Below are 14,424 nucleotides of genomic sequence, written 5' to 3' on the forward strand. Positions count from 1 at the left end.
TGCACCTGTAATGAGTGGGATAACCCAGGATCCACAACAGGGCCCCCGCCAGGCAGCAAGGCCCCAGTCTGAGAAGCCAGGGAAGGGCCTCAGTCCAAATATCATGCATGAAATTCCCCGGCCAGAACCTTCCATCAGTCCCCATCACCTGCAGGATAAAGCCCAGAATCCCCATGCCACCAACATCACCTTCTGGATGGATCCCTGCCTGATTCACTTCCACATGCACTATGGTTACAACCATTTGGAACCACATGACATTTCCCAAACACACAAGTCTCTTAAGCCACTTATCCTGCCTGGAACATCCACCCAGCATTCAAACCTCATGACTTCTGGGAGGCACCATTGCCCCAGCTGATAATTTGCTCAGAAACAAACCCTGACTTGCAGCTGCATCTCCGGCATCCAGGACAAGGCCTGCAGCATCCTGAATCCAAAAAAAAAAAAAACACTTCTGCGGACAAAAGAAGGTCATGCATCATGTGAGGCAGCACAATGCAATCTTGACATCAACCTGAAGGCAAACGCCACTGTCCCCACAGACACCTACCCCTACCACACAAGCACCTGTGTGTGGGAGCAGGACCCACATGGGAGGCCCTGGCAGGGATGTGGAGGGCCTTAGGCAGATAGGATGCAGCTTGGTAATTTCACAGGTGCTCTGGGGCTTCCCTGTGCCTGCAGGAATCCCTCTACCCCTGGCAGCAGCAGACAGTGGGTGTGTTCACCAGGCCTCTGGTGAACATAAATAAACATTTATTTATGTTCACTGACATAAATAAATGCAGGAGGTTGACCCTCCAATCCACCCAAGAGCCCCAGAGGAGCTGGAGGTCAGGGTGCCAAGGTGCCCCAGGAGGTTAACAGACTCAGGGGTTAGCTGGACAGAGATACATTCTAGGTCTCAGTCCCTCCTGCTCAAACTCCAAAAGTCACAGTCATAGCCCCCCACTTTGGCTCACTCACTCTCCCTGACCTTTAGCACCTCTCACTTTCAACAATGCAGGTAAATAGCAGGACAGGAAAGAAGATTCCTCTTCAGACCAAACACAGGCACAAAGAAAGTCCATTCAAGGAGACGTAGGGACTGCCTGAGGTGCTGGATCCAGGAATGTCCCCAGGGTTCCTTGCTACTAGAGTTATCGTTGCTCCAACAGGAGACAGGCACCGGCAAGCACAGCAGCCATCACCTACCAATCACTGTGTAGACATATGACACAAGCCACATGTTTAGATACCATCTTCCTCCTACACTCAAGGAACCAGAACCAGAACCAGACGCAGGTAAGACAAGGCCTGTCCTCAGGCCTAAAGCACACTCATACGACAAACCCTCCAAGTCTGTCCCAGGGCATCTGCTCATCCCAGTCCAGTTCCTTCCCAGGCCTGCCCATCACTCCTATTACTGAGCAAACAAATACCAGACACTCTGCTGTCCCTAAACAGTAGGATACATAAATGCCTTTAAGAAGGCCCAAGAGCAACCAAAGTCCTTTCAACATCCACAAGTTCTTCCCCAAGGGTCCATAGTGCTGGCCACAAACACTGCAACCCTCTCCCAGGCTATAAGGCAGACATGATCCACGAGACATACACTGACTCCTGCCAAAGAGGCTTTCCCTCCTCACACAGGCTTTCCCACTATGACACTCGAAGCAAGGCTGAGTCACAGGCTCTCATGGTCACCTGTCATTTGGGCCCTGGAGATGTGTTCCATGTACAGTCAACAAGCACGGGCCATCTGGCTTCCTTCAGGCTCTTGTCCCTCTCTAACTCCAAGTTACAGAATAGCTGCTCTGAAGCTCAGGCCACCAGGAGAACACAGGGGCCACAGAATGCCAGCACTCACAGACTAAGGACAGATACACTGTGATGCGTGCATGTAGAAAACAAGAGACACGTCTCCCCTCCACAGTCCTCCACACAGCATCCCTCTGGGCCAGAGCACACCTGTATGGTGTCAGCCTGACGGCTCCCAACACAATTCATTCTTGATCAAGACTCCTCACCCAAAACACCTAAGAACAGATCTGTCAAAGCAGGACCCCCAAAGTTGGGGGATTTTACTCTTAAGAGAAAACAAAATCTGCACAATAATCAAAAGAGTTCTCAATGCATCTCTAGATACATCACAAGTTGCAGGACCTCCCATGACTTCCTGTTCCCGAGTCCTGGTCCTGCAGGGTGGCCTCTGCAGCTGCAGCCCTGGCTCGCAACAGAGGATTCGACCTAACCCACCACCCACCCGCATGCATCCCAACATCATGCCAGGCAAGAACCTGAACTAAGGGGTCCAGACCTGAAGGCAACTGTGCCTTCCAGACCTGGCCCCACAGTGCTGAGGCTCCAAGACTGCTACATCACACACTGGCACTGAACATAGTAATCAATGCACACGCCATGAACCTGACCCCCATGGACTGGGAGTGAGGTGGCTTTGCAGACACAATCTCCCCTTAGACAAGAGCATCCTCTGCAGGGACAGGGACCACAGCAGCAAGTCAAGGCAAAACCAGCACAGGACACAACATGAGAGGGGCTGCTACAGACCCATGATCTCAGGTCTGCAGGGACCACCAGATTAGCCCCTCTCTTCAACAGGAATTTGCACTTGACTACAGTCACACTACACCTATGCCTATGTGGCTTAGCTGCCACTTTGGCTCAGTTTTGTCTGGATGCCACCTGATTTACTATGACAAACCACCTCAAAAGTAAGAAGGGAGGTACCAGTTTGTTCTGGTACCTCTCTGTCTTGGTGCCTTAGAAAGCACGACTCTTGGGCTGGGGTGCAGTTTGGTGTCAAGCGCTTGCCTCGCATACACAGGCCCTGGGTTCCATCCCAGCATGGTCAAAGGGGAGAAAATACATGTTGCATCTGTGCCTCTACAGACACACCAGAGCCTTCAGGAGTGGCAATTTGAAAGTGCCACCCCAATGACCCCCACATCCTGAGTCCACAATGCCAAGATGGATGCATGGCTGCCTGTCCAGGCCACAAAAAGAACTCAATGCAGGACACGAGGAAGGGCAGTGTTATAGTTTGGATTTTAAATGTCCCCCAAAAGGCTCTGTTAAAGGTATGGACCCCAGGGTGGCACTATATGCAGGGGGTGGGGGTGGAAACTTTGAGGCAGGGTCCATCTGAAGTACCTTAGGTCAGGTCATCGGAGGTATGCTCTTGAAGAGACCTGTGGGACCCTGGTCGCTTCCCCTTCATCTCTTTTGCTTCCAAACAATGACAAGAGTGGTTTCACTCCATCATTTGCTCCCACCATGATGTGCTGCCCTCAGGCCCAAAATAATAGGACCAATGATCACAGACTGGAACCTATAAAACTATGAACCAAGATAAACCTTTACTCTTGGTAAGTTGTTCATCTCAGGTATTTGTTACAGTGACAGAAAGCTCACTAAAGCAGGAGGCTACACAGACACACCCAGGCCACAAAAAGAACTCAACACAGGATGGCTTGACCTGCTCAGGAATGCAAAGTACTTTAAATCAGAGTCCAATGGCACCAGAAGAAGGAAGACAGAGAACTCTGCTATGGTCACTGATGACAAAGTCCCCAGAGCCCCTGTAAAACCTAATGTTCCCACTGGCCAGCATGATGGGAGGCAGAAGGTCTCCATGAGAGCAAAGCTTCACCCAGGCCATGCCTGACACTGACTTAGCAAACTTACTTGAGCTGGGGACAATACTCACTATTCCACCCCATCACTCCACACCTGCCTATGCTGTTTCCCACTATCCCTACAGCCAGGTGCCTCTCCCTCCACCTCATCCACCTCCTCTTCATCCCTCAGGGCTCCTCATTAGAAAAAAGAGTCCCATGGCCTCACCAGGCCCCAATGCCTGGCAAGAGCCTGCACACAGAAGGCCTACACTTCCTTCCTAAGATTCCAGCAGCATCTCAGGGCTGCAGTGCTTACGCATGAGTGAACATCTCAGCATTTTGGAGATGCTCAAAATGTACATGGGACCTCTGGTTTCAGTGGGGGTCAGAGCTCTGTCCCCAGATCCAGTGGAAACATCACAAAGAACAGGGTGGAGAACAGAAAGACCACGAATGCCCTGCAGCCTCCCAGAGGGTCCTGTGCCTGTCATTTAAACGATAATTTCATTTCACTGCTGTTAATGCAAACCCCTTCTCCCTGATATACGCCTGCACAAAGGGCTCTTCTTGAAGGAGAGCCTGCACCAGCTCTCACTCTCCAGCCAGATCACAGTGTGCACAGTGGCCAGCCCACCCTCCAACCCCCACCATACCTCCCGCCTGACTCAGCAGGACCAGAACTTGATTCCCAGGCAAAACAGTACAAGGGCTCAGGAGGAATAGGACCTGGGCACCAGGTTCTAGGAGGCTCAACAGCAAGGAAGCATGTCTTCTTGCCAGGAAGGACAGCACAAGAAGCCAGGACAGGCAGGTCAGCATGAGCAGGACTTGTAGTTTCTAATGTAAGTGATAGGGAATCATGAGGAAGGACACCACGGCTCAGGGTCCTGTGATCCCAAGTGACCCTCATGGTCTCAGGGCATAAAGGGAAACCCAGGCCTAAACACACCTGCCTGAGGCCACACAGCTGCTGGCAGCTACGTGGGCACAGGGCAGGCAGCCTTGACTCCTGCACCAGCCTGTGCTCTGCTGGCTTCAGCATTCTGTCAACTGCCCATAGCCCCACCTCTCCTCATGCTGGGTTCCAAGGCTCTCCATGTTTGCCTGGAGCAGAGGAATCTTAGCACCCTGCAGCTCCTGGCCGACAAGGAAGAGCCAGCAGGTGGCAGGACCCCAGCAGGTGCCTGCTGAGGCAAAACCAACCTGGACACCTGAGATGCCACTGCCGCCTCCTGGTTAATCCCCTGGGAATCATCCTAGCTTCAAGGAGATAAATCCTTTCACCATCTGGCTTTAGATTTTGTTATATCAATTTAAAAGGAGACACAGTAGAAGAGCCCTATCTTTAAAGCATGGAAGAAAGTCCCAGAAAGAGCTTAGAGCCAGGAACAAAGAAGTACAAAGCAATTCCAGGGCAGAACTCACCCTGCAGAGCGTGCATCTGTCTGGGCCACAGGTGGCATCTCTCCTGGACAGCTTCTCTTCTACATTGTAACCCTGCCGCTACACCTGTTTGGGGTGCAGTACAGGCAGAGTGGACAGCCCCATCCCAGCCTACCCAACCCAACCTGAACAAAGCAGCCCTCCCCTATCCTTCCTCTCTCAAAGCCATCAGCCCATCAGGGTGACCACCAATGTCGTGAGAACACCCACCTCAAACTTCACAAGGGGCAGAGAAGCAGATGGGCTACCTCACTGGGACTCCCCTTGCTTTCTGCCTCCCACTGGGAGATGAGGGTTCCAGTCTACACCACACCTAACACATAAGCACCCCAATACGACTTGAGTGTCTGCTGTGTGACACACACCAAGGCTCTGAAGACAAGCCCTACCCTGCAGTCCCCAACTTCAGGACTGAAAGGATAGCACTTAAAGAAAACCAAACTTCAAGGCAGAAAGCAGCCTGTTCCACCACAGGAGAACAGGCTGACATTTAAGGCACCTGAGCCTGTGAGGAGCTGTCAACCAGCTCAGGAGGCCCTCAGTCCTGGCCCTCACCCAGGGAGAGGGACGCCCACCTTTCTGGGGCTCTTGGGTATGCAGATGAGCCCATCACAGACAGAGGAGCCTGAAGGGTCCCTTCCTCTCCATTTTGTGGAATCAACAGGAAAAGTTCATGGTTAAAAACTAGGAGAGAAAGGCCAAACAAAAGCAAGGAAAAGGGCCACAGGCACCCAGAAGTCAAACATTTCTCTTTCCTCTTCTTCTACACCCCAAAGAAAACCAAGCCAAGATTAGGGACAATGGGCCAAGACACCTGACAGCTTGCCCACTTTCTCAAGCACCAACAGAGCTCCTTGCACTAATCAACCCAAAGTCCTGGTAATTACGTAGCACAAACACACAAATCAGGGAATGACAGCATCCAGGCTGGTCAATTAGCTCCTTCCTTAGAAGGAGACCTTGCACTCCCCCTTGCTGTCCTCCTAATTGGTCTTGCACATCAGGGAAGCCAGTCCCCAAAACTTGACACCTGGCCAGGCTACAAATGTTGTGGGGAAATGTCCAGGTCAGCACTTGCAGGTTCTCCACTCTGACTCCAGGTGACGGGTCAGCAGTTTGAGGCAGACACAGCTGCCAGGCTTCAGAGCCGACACAGACCACCTGCTCTCCATTTCTCTCACCAGCATCCTCCACAACCTCCCAATTCCCAGCAAGTCCCATGCACAATGACAGGTATGTTGCCCACCAGCGGATCTGAAACAAGGCCAGGCTGAGGCACAAAGGGACAGGGCCAGGAGCCAAACCACAGAGGCATCTTGGCCACAGGCAAATTGTTCTCTCCATAAAGCAGAGGCTTGACTACAGAGGGACCCAACGTTCACTCCATGCCTTTTTAATAAGGCTCTCCCCTCAATAAGAATTGCTAAATCAAATTTTTAAAAAGCCAAGCCACCAAAGATGCCTGCTCATCTCACTTTGTTGTGACTTGCTCTGAATCTGTTAGAACCTTCGAAAGCACACTACCCCAATTAAGCAATGATACTCACATATGATGATTGAAATATACAGCAGTTTTGAAGGGCAATTTGGCACTAGCTATCAATTTCAAATGTGCATATGTTTTGAACTAAAAATTCTGCCTTTAAGAATTTATCCAACCAATGCAGTGCTGCTGATTGGTGGAAAACCTGGAAACAACCTGTCTCTCAACAGAGGACTGAAGGAAATGAGAGTCTATCCATATCATGGAATCCTGGATAGCTCCTCACTGCTGACACAGAAATACAAAAACTAAGTGAAAAAAAGATGCACAACAAAACAGAAAAAAAAAAAAACCACTGAAAAAGAAGGAATGCACAAAGAGCTAGGTGTACCTGCACATGCTTCTAGAAAGACAGGTAAGAAAGTTATCAGGAATTACCTGGCAAGATGAACTGGGTAACTGTGCATTCTACTGTATGATTGGTACCCATGAACATACTTGAACACACTGTCCCAGGACAAGGAAGCTGAGAGGCAGGAGAGTCAGCCCTGGGTGAGCTCACCGGCAGAGGTGAGGGGTGAAGACCACAGGGCATTTCTTCATTTTAGCCACTTAGGTTTACCATGCGACTGTTTTGATTTTAGTCAGGCATGCAAAATTGCCTTTCTGCAGCTGACACCTGGACTCACACAATGCCACAACTTGCCCAATGCCACTTTGACAGTACTAGTGCCCTAAGCCCCAAAGACCCAGGTAGACTGATGGAGCTGATGCTAAAGGCCCACCCAGGAGGTCCAGGCTGCCATGGTCTTCCCCAAGTTAAGGGAAGGACTCCTTTCCAAAACAAGGCTGGCTCTAAACAGCATCTCCATCCTCTCTTTAGTCCAGACCAAGTAACCTCCGAGGGCTTTTCAGTTTAGAAATCAGCTTCTTGGAGGTCTATTTTACACCCAATGACACACCCATTTTAAAGGTGCATCACCACAAGTCCTGACTTGCAAATGCCCATGCAGCCACCACCTCCACTAAGCCAGAGTATTTCCAGCACCCTAAGACTCCCTGGGGCTCTCAAGAAAAATCTGGCCTGCTTTCTGTCACTACTGGTCAGCGTTGCCTTTTTAACACTGCAAGTAAATGCAGCCATACAGTCCAAGGTGAGGTTCCTTCTCTCACTCAGCCAGAGGCTCACTCGTGCTTCTGTGCTCCTCACTGCTGGTGGCCTTCCACTGTGTGGGGCACCCCATGGTCCACTCTCCCCTCTCCTACTGACAAGCAGAACAAAGATTCCAGGACACCCTTGTACAAGCCTTCATGAAGCCATGCTTTCACTTCTTTGGGGTAAATATCTAGGAGTAGACTCGCTGGGTCATGTTATAAGTGTACAAAATGCTGCCAAAACATTTCCAAAATGGCTGTATCATTTCCTAGTTCCAAAAGCAACATTTACGAGGTCTGGCTATAACACATCTCTGCCGACTGATGGGAAAACCAGTGTTTCTAATTTTAGGCAGACTGTTGGGTGCGTAGCAGTATTTCAGCAAGAGTAATTTGTATTCTCCTAATGACAAATGATGCTGAGCATCTTCCCACCATCCTTATTTACCATGCATGTATCTCCTCATATGAAGCATCTGTTCAAAGTCATTTGTCCTTTTTAATCTGGTCATCTTATAGATTTGTAAGTATTCTTTGTATGTTCTAGATACAAGTCTTCTGTTGGATATATGTATTGCAAATATTTTCTCCTAGTCCATGATCTGCTTTTCTACTTTCTTGTGTGTTTTGAGAAGTTTTTAAATTTTAATCAAGCCTAATTTATCGAATTTTTTCATGTATAATTCATGCACTGTATGTCCTAAGAACTCTTTGCCAAATACAAGCTTCCAGAAGTTCTAGCTTTAATGCATGGGTCTGTGCCCCACTTTGAGTTAAATTCTGTTTTCAGTATGAAGGAAGCATTAGGGTTCACATCTTATCCACACCGACACCCTGTTGTTCTACAGACATTTGTTAAAAAGATTATTGTTCTCCCTCTAAATTCTTTTTCTTGGGGTAGGGAACCAGGGATGGAACCCAGGGGTGCTTAACCACTGAGTCACATCCACAGCCCTTTTTATTTTGAGACAGTCTTGCTAAGTTGCTTAGGGCTTCACTAAGCAACTTGCTGAGGCTGGCTTTAAACATGCAATCTTTCTACCTCAGTCTCCTGAGTCACTGGGATTACAGGCATGTGCCATTGTGCCCAGCATCTCCCACTAAATTTTCTTGACACTTTCAACAAAAATCTACTGATACTGTATTCCTGAATTATTTCTAGTCGGTTCCAATGACTTATCTGTCTATTCTTACACCAATACCACACACTCTTAATGCACTATGTCTGTAGCTGGTCTTCAAACTGGCCAGTATAAGCCCTCTAGCTTTTTTTTTAAATTGTTATGGCTAATCTAGGTCCTGTATGTTTTGATACAAATTTTAGAAATTAGTATGTTGAGATTGTGCTGTATACAAGAATTCAAGAGAACTGCCATCTTTAATATTGTTTCTTCTACAAACATGATAACTTCATGAAGCTGTGGAACATATTTGGTCTTTCTGTCTCCTGACATACAGTTCCTAAAACACTTGAAATCTCCAGAATGACAATGGTCTTTTGTATACTAATGAGACAGCTGGTGACTGGCAGCCCTAAGAAGCTTCAGAATGAGGCTCTTCACCAGAAAGACCAAGGCAGGATGAGAGGGCTGGCACTCTCACCCTCCACAAAAGAAGAGGGGCAGCAGGTTGAGTTGGCTGCAATGGTCAATGATGTCATCAGTCATGCCTACAGAGGAAGCCCCCATAAAAACCCAAAAGGAGGGCTGGGGTTATAGCTCAGTAGCAGAGCGCTGGCCTAGCATGTGTGAGGCTCTGGATTCGATCCTCAACACCACACAAAATAAAGGTATGGTGTCCATCTACAACTAAGAACTATTAAAAAAAAAAAAAAAAAAATACCAGCAAGGGTCCAGAGCTTCCAGACAGCTGCACACCTGCAGGTTCCTGAGCCTTTAACCTGGGGGAGTCTGACACTAACTGCAAGCAGACAGTGTCTCAACTGAACTGCAGGCCACTCACTGGTGTCCATGGAGGACTGCCTGCTGTGTGGAAAACCACAGCTGGTGTCAGAGTGTTGTGCTGAGAGCACAGGGAATTTATTTTTTCCTCTTATGGTTTCTCTCCATTTTCCGATATTATTAGGTCATCTTTAATTACTGTCAGCTGCATCTTATGGGTTTCAGAGTACAGATCTTAAACACTGTTAAATTTATCCCCAAGTATTTTACATGTGGATTAGTTTGTTTGTTTTGCAGTGCTGGGGATGGAACCCAGGGCCTCCCACATGCTAGGCAAGTGCTCTACCACTGAGCTACACTCCCAGTGCCCACTTCTCCCCACCAACCTTTTTTTAAAGACAGGGTCTCACTAAATTGCCCGGGCTGGCCTGGAATCTGAGATCCTCCTGCCTCAGCCTCTGTGGTAGCTGAGATTTGAGGCATGCATCATTGGGTTTTGATGCTATCACAAACATACAACGCAAACAGTATTTCCAATGGTCTACTGCTAGTACACAAATCAAATCTGTTTGTGTATGTTGTTCCTGCATTCTATTACCCTCTTAACCTCGCCAATTGGTTCAGCTTTTTTTTGGGGGGGTGAGGTAGAATGGGGGATTGAACTGAGGGGTGCTTTTACCTCTGAGCTACACCCCCAGTGCTTTTTATTTTGAGATAGGATTTTACCAAGTTGCTGGGGGTGGCCTTGAACTTGCAACCCTCCTGCCTCAGCCTCCCTCTGCCTGGCCCCCGATAGATTTTTATTCACTCCTTGAGACTTCTGACATAAATAATTATGTTGTCTCCAAACAGAGACAGTTTCATTTTTTTCTATCCAGCCTGTCTAACTTTTTTCTTTCTCTTACCTGATTGCACAGCAAGGACATTCAGTACAATGACAGCCCCACCTCGTCCCCAGTGTCAGGGCAGTGGTCAGTCTATCAATTTTACATTCACTGTAGTTTTTTATAGATGGCTTTTATCTGCTTATGGGATTTCTCCTATTTTCCTAGCTTGCTGAGAGTTTTAATCATAAATGCTAAGTATTCACAAACTTCTGTTCATCTTGAGATGTTCATGTGTCAACAGCATTATTCTATTAAAATAATTAATTAATTCTATTAAAATCGTTTTCTAAAGAGTAGCACCCTTGCATTCCTGGGATGAACTCCACTCTCTGCATCTTGCCTACCAGCCTGTCTCCACCTTCCATCAGGGCCCCCAACACTCCTGCCTGGTTGCTGTCTCAAACTGTGCACTTTCCATACTTCCGGTCATTCCCCAGACAGACAGAGCTCCTCAAAGACCAAGTTCATCATGTTGCCACCCCACACTGTGCTGAATCCTTCAGCAAACTCTCAAAGCCCTGGGAATGAGGAGGGGCCATGGTCATGGGCTTCCAGTGCAGCCCACCCCTGCCTATACACAGGACCCTGTCACCCCTTGCCACAGCATCATACACACACTGCCATTCCCTCCCTCCCCGGAACTCTCAGTCTGGAAGCCTAATCTGCACCGAGCCCGTGTGACCCTATGCACTGGACACATCAAGATGGACAGGTTCATTTGCTCCCAGACCACATGACCCTGTGCACTGGACACATCATCACCTGATAGACAAGGAACCTTGGCCCAAATTGTCTTCCTAATGGTTTGCGCTGGCTGACCCACTCCAGCCAACTCATCTAGCCATCCTCCTAATATCCCTGGGCTTTTTATTTATTTATTTATTTATTTATTGTAGTTATAGATGGACAGCATGTCTTTATTTTATTTTTTACTTGTACGTGGTGCTGAGGATCGAACCCAGTACCTCACGCATGCTAGGCAAGTGCTTTGCCACTGAGCTACAGCCCCAGCCCCAGCCCTGGGCTTCTCAGACAAAAAAAAATCCCAAACTGGGAAGGTCACCACTGTTACACTGTAGGGAACTTGATGTTAAGCCACAGCCTGAAGTCACACATTCCCTGACAATCTCAGGAAAGCCAGAACTTGGTTCTCAGAAGAGAGTCCACGCTGAGAGTGTCTACTTTCAGCACCAGAAGCACACAGACCCAGGAGGTTAAAGACCCCTAGAGAGACTGGTCAAGGACAGGGCAGGCATGGGACAGGTGAGTGCAGCTGACTGCCCAACTAGAACAGGCAGAAACTTGGACCACAGACCCCTCACATCCTGGTCAGTCGGACCTCTGGTGTTAATGAGAAAGTCCCTATGGGAGGGCAAATGGCCCAAGGACAGGCAGCAAAGGGTGCCCACAGGGCTCCAAAAAGAAAGTCAGATCACCAAGGGGGTGGTGCCACCTAGTGGTGGCCAGAACCCACAGAGCCAGGGACAATTGTGTCCCAAAATCATGGCAGAGCCTGTCTAAAGGCCAGAGACCAAAACCCACTGCCACACGCTCGAGTGTCTGCTTCCTCAGTGCCTGGTCAGTGGGAGCTGGCTGACCATCTCAGATCTCTGGATGACTTCCAGGTAGAGGGTCTCTAAACTGGTACTGAGTCACCTGTGTCTTTGCATGAACACGCAAACCTACAAATGTACAACTGTTCCGCAGGGACCCCGAGTCATAGCACTGGGTTCCAACTCTCCCCTGCTCCCCTGTGCCCATTCCCAGCACCAGCTCCCATCTCATGAAGTACAGGCTCTGCCATCACCCTCCCTCCCTGCACAGAAGGCCCTCGTTACTTGCCCAAAATCTGCTTCCCCAGAAAAGCAAAAAAAAGGAAAGCAAAATCCTCAGCATGGCACTTTTCAAGGTCACCCCAATATTCAAGTCCAGCTTTTGGGGGATGCTGACCTACTAGGTCTGAACCAGCCCAGGAATCTGTACTTTCTCCAAACTCCAGATCTTTTTTTTTTTTTTTTTTTTTCCAAATACAGGGTCTCACTATGCTGTCCAGACTGGCCTCAAACTCAGAGGCTCAAGAGATCCTGCTGCCTTAGCCTCCTGCGTAATGGACTACAGGCGCTCATCACCATACCCAGTTTAAGTGGAGAATTTTTTTGGTGCAGGGATCAATCCCAATGCCTCATGCATACTAACTGCACATTCTAACACTGAGCTGCACCCCAGGACCCAAGCTCCAGGTGATTCTGACACATCTAATGCAGCTGATCTCCATGCCAGACCTTCGTGACATGCATAACCAAGGCACACAAATCACCTGAGCTCAAAGCCTGCCCCAAGAGGGTAGGTGCTCAGACAGCTGCCCTGGGGTTGTTCATGAACATAAGCAAGTAGCACTGAGGCTTCCAAGATATCAGGTACCCAGAGCAGCCCTAAGGAGACCCAGGCACAACACATGAAGCAGGAGGAAGACTTGTCCTCACAGAAAGCCCTCACCAAGGGAATCTCAGGAGACCAAGGGACCCACCTCAATGAGAATGGCATCCCTCTGCCTTCCAAAACGGACAGTAACACCTTGAGTCATGTCCTAAGGACGTGATTTGGCTCTATCTTCACAAGCACTAAGTGGGAGAAACACTGTGCTCCTTTTCAGTCCCTCTTATGAGGGGCCCAGAGTGGTATAGCCCCTGGTAAGGGTCTCACCAATTAAGGGGCAATGGTTTGATCTACTTGCTTAGATGGGGACACAGAGCACCCCCAGTGCCCACTCCTTCCTGCCCAGCCTCAGGTTTGGCAACAGGCACCACTGCCAGGGCCCTGGGACAGCAGGGAGAACAACACACACAGCATGTGGCCCCCAAGGACCAGCCCATCCTCACACGAGCCACACTCAAAGCAAAGCAGGGCCCCAAGACATGAAGGAATGGTCCAAAGGGCTCAAGGAGCACCTAGATATTCCAACCTGACCACAGAAGTCCATGCCATTCTGGTTAAGAGTGGCAGTCAGGCACATCAGTTCCAGGTGTCTGACTGATACTGAATGCTATTTGGTAGACCTCTAAAACAGAGCCAATCAGGCACAAGGGGCTTCTTATCTCCTTATAAGAAATCAATCATGGAGATGTCTCATCTGATTAGAGAAGATCCAGGAGCAGGAGGGACTCTTTTGGCTACCTAGCAAGCCCAGAGAACAGAAGGAAACAGAGCATCAGGCCCTGCTGGGTCAGCTCTCCATGAGCCTGGATTCTGCAGGTGGAGTTCAAGAGGAAACAGCAGTCAAGTCTGTCCTCTGTGACTTCTCAAGACAAAAAGAAAATCAAGAGGCATTGTCAAGTAACAGAACTAAAGCCAACATTGCCAATCAGAAGGTGGCAGATTCCAGAGCCAGCAGTCAATGTGTAATTATAGCAAAGGACAGCTCAGTAAGTCTCAATCCTGGCCTCACTTCCCAGAGCAGCAGGAAAGACAACCAGGAAACTGCAAGTTTTACAATCCCCTGAGCAAATACAACAAAAGGCCTAAAACCCCACAGGCCTGTGTTCTGGGCTCCAGTGGCTCATCCAAAAGGATCAATCCACACTCTCCCCGAGACTTGGAGCACACTGGGAACTGAGAAGTGGGCAGCTGGACCAAAACTGGAAGGCAGTCTGTGGGGGCCATAGCAGCTAAAGGGCAGATGACCACAAAGCCAGTGTTATACAGGAAGAGCAGTGGTCCCCAGAAGGATGGACAGTAGACAGAAAGGATTGGTAACAGAACAGCTCTGCCCTTTGTATGTGTCAGAACATGATGGCCAGCAGCTCCAACCTGCAATCCACTCTGCATTCCTCTACCCACCCACTGGCAATGAGCTTGGCACAGACCAGATAGAGAGGTTGCTACAGGGGCCCAATTAGGACAATATCCACTATCATGAGTTTAACCCTAAATCC

The 14,424-nt window shown here is 49.0% G+C and overlaps 1 protein-coding gene across 1 annotated transcript in view; it reads right to left on the minus strand.

The window, feature by feature from the left end:
* MAD1L1 (mitotic arrest deficient 1 like 1) overlaps positions 1 to 14,424 on the minus strand; it is a gene marked incomplete at its 5' end in the record, with an annotated part of 369,275 nt that overhangs the window by 338,059 nt on the left and 16,792 nt on the right. The window lies entirely within an intron of this gene.

Source organism: Sciurus vulgaris, assembly GCF_902686455.1.
Source record: "Sciurus vulgaris genome assembly, chromosome: 18".
NCBI lineage: Eukaryota > Metazoa > Chordata > Mammalia > Rodentia > Sciuridae > Sciurus > Sciurus vulgaris.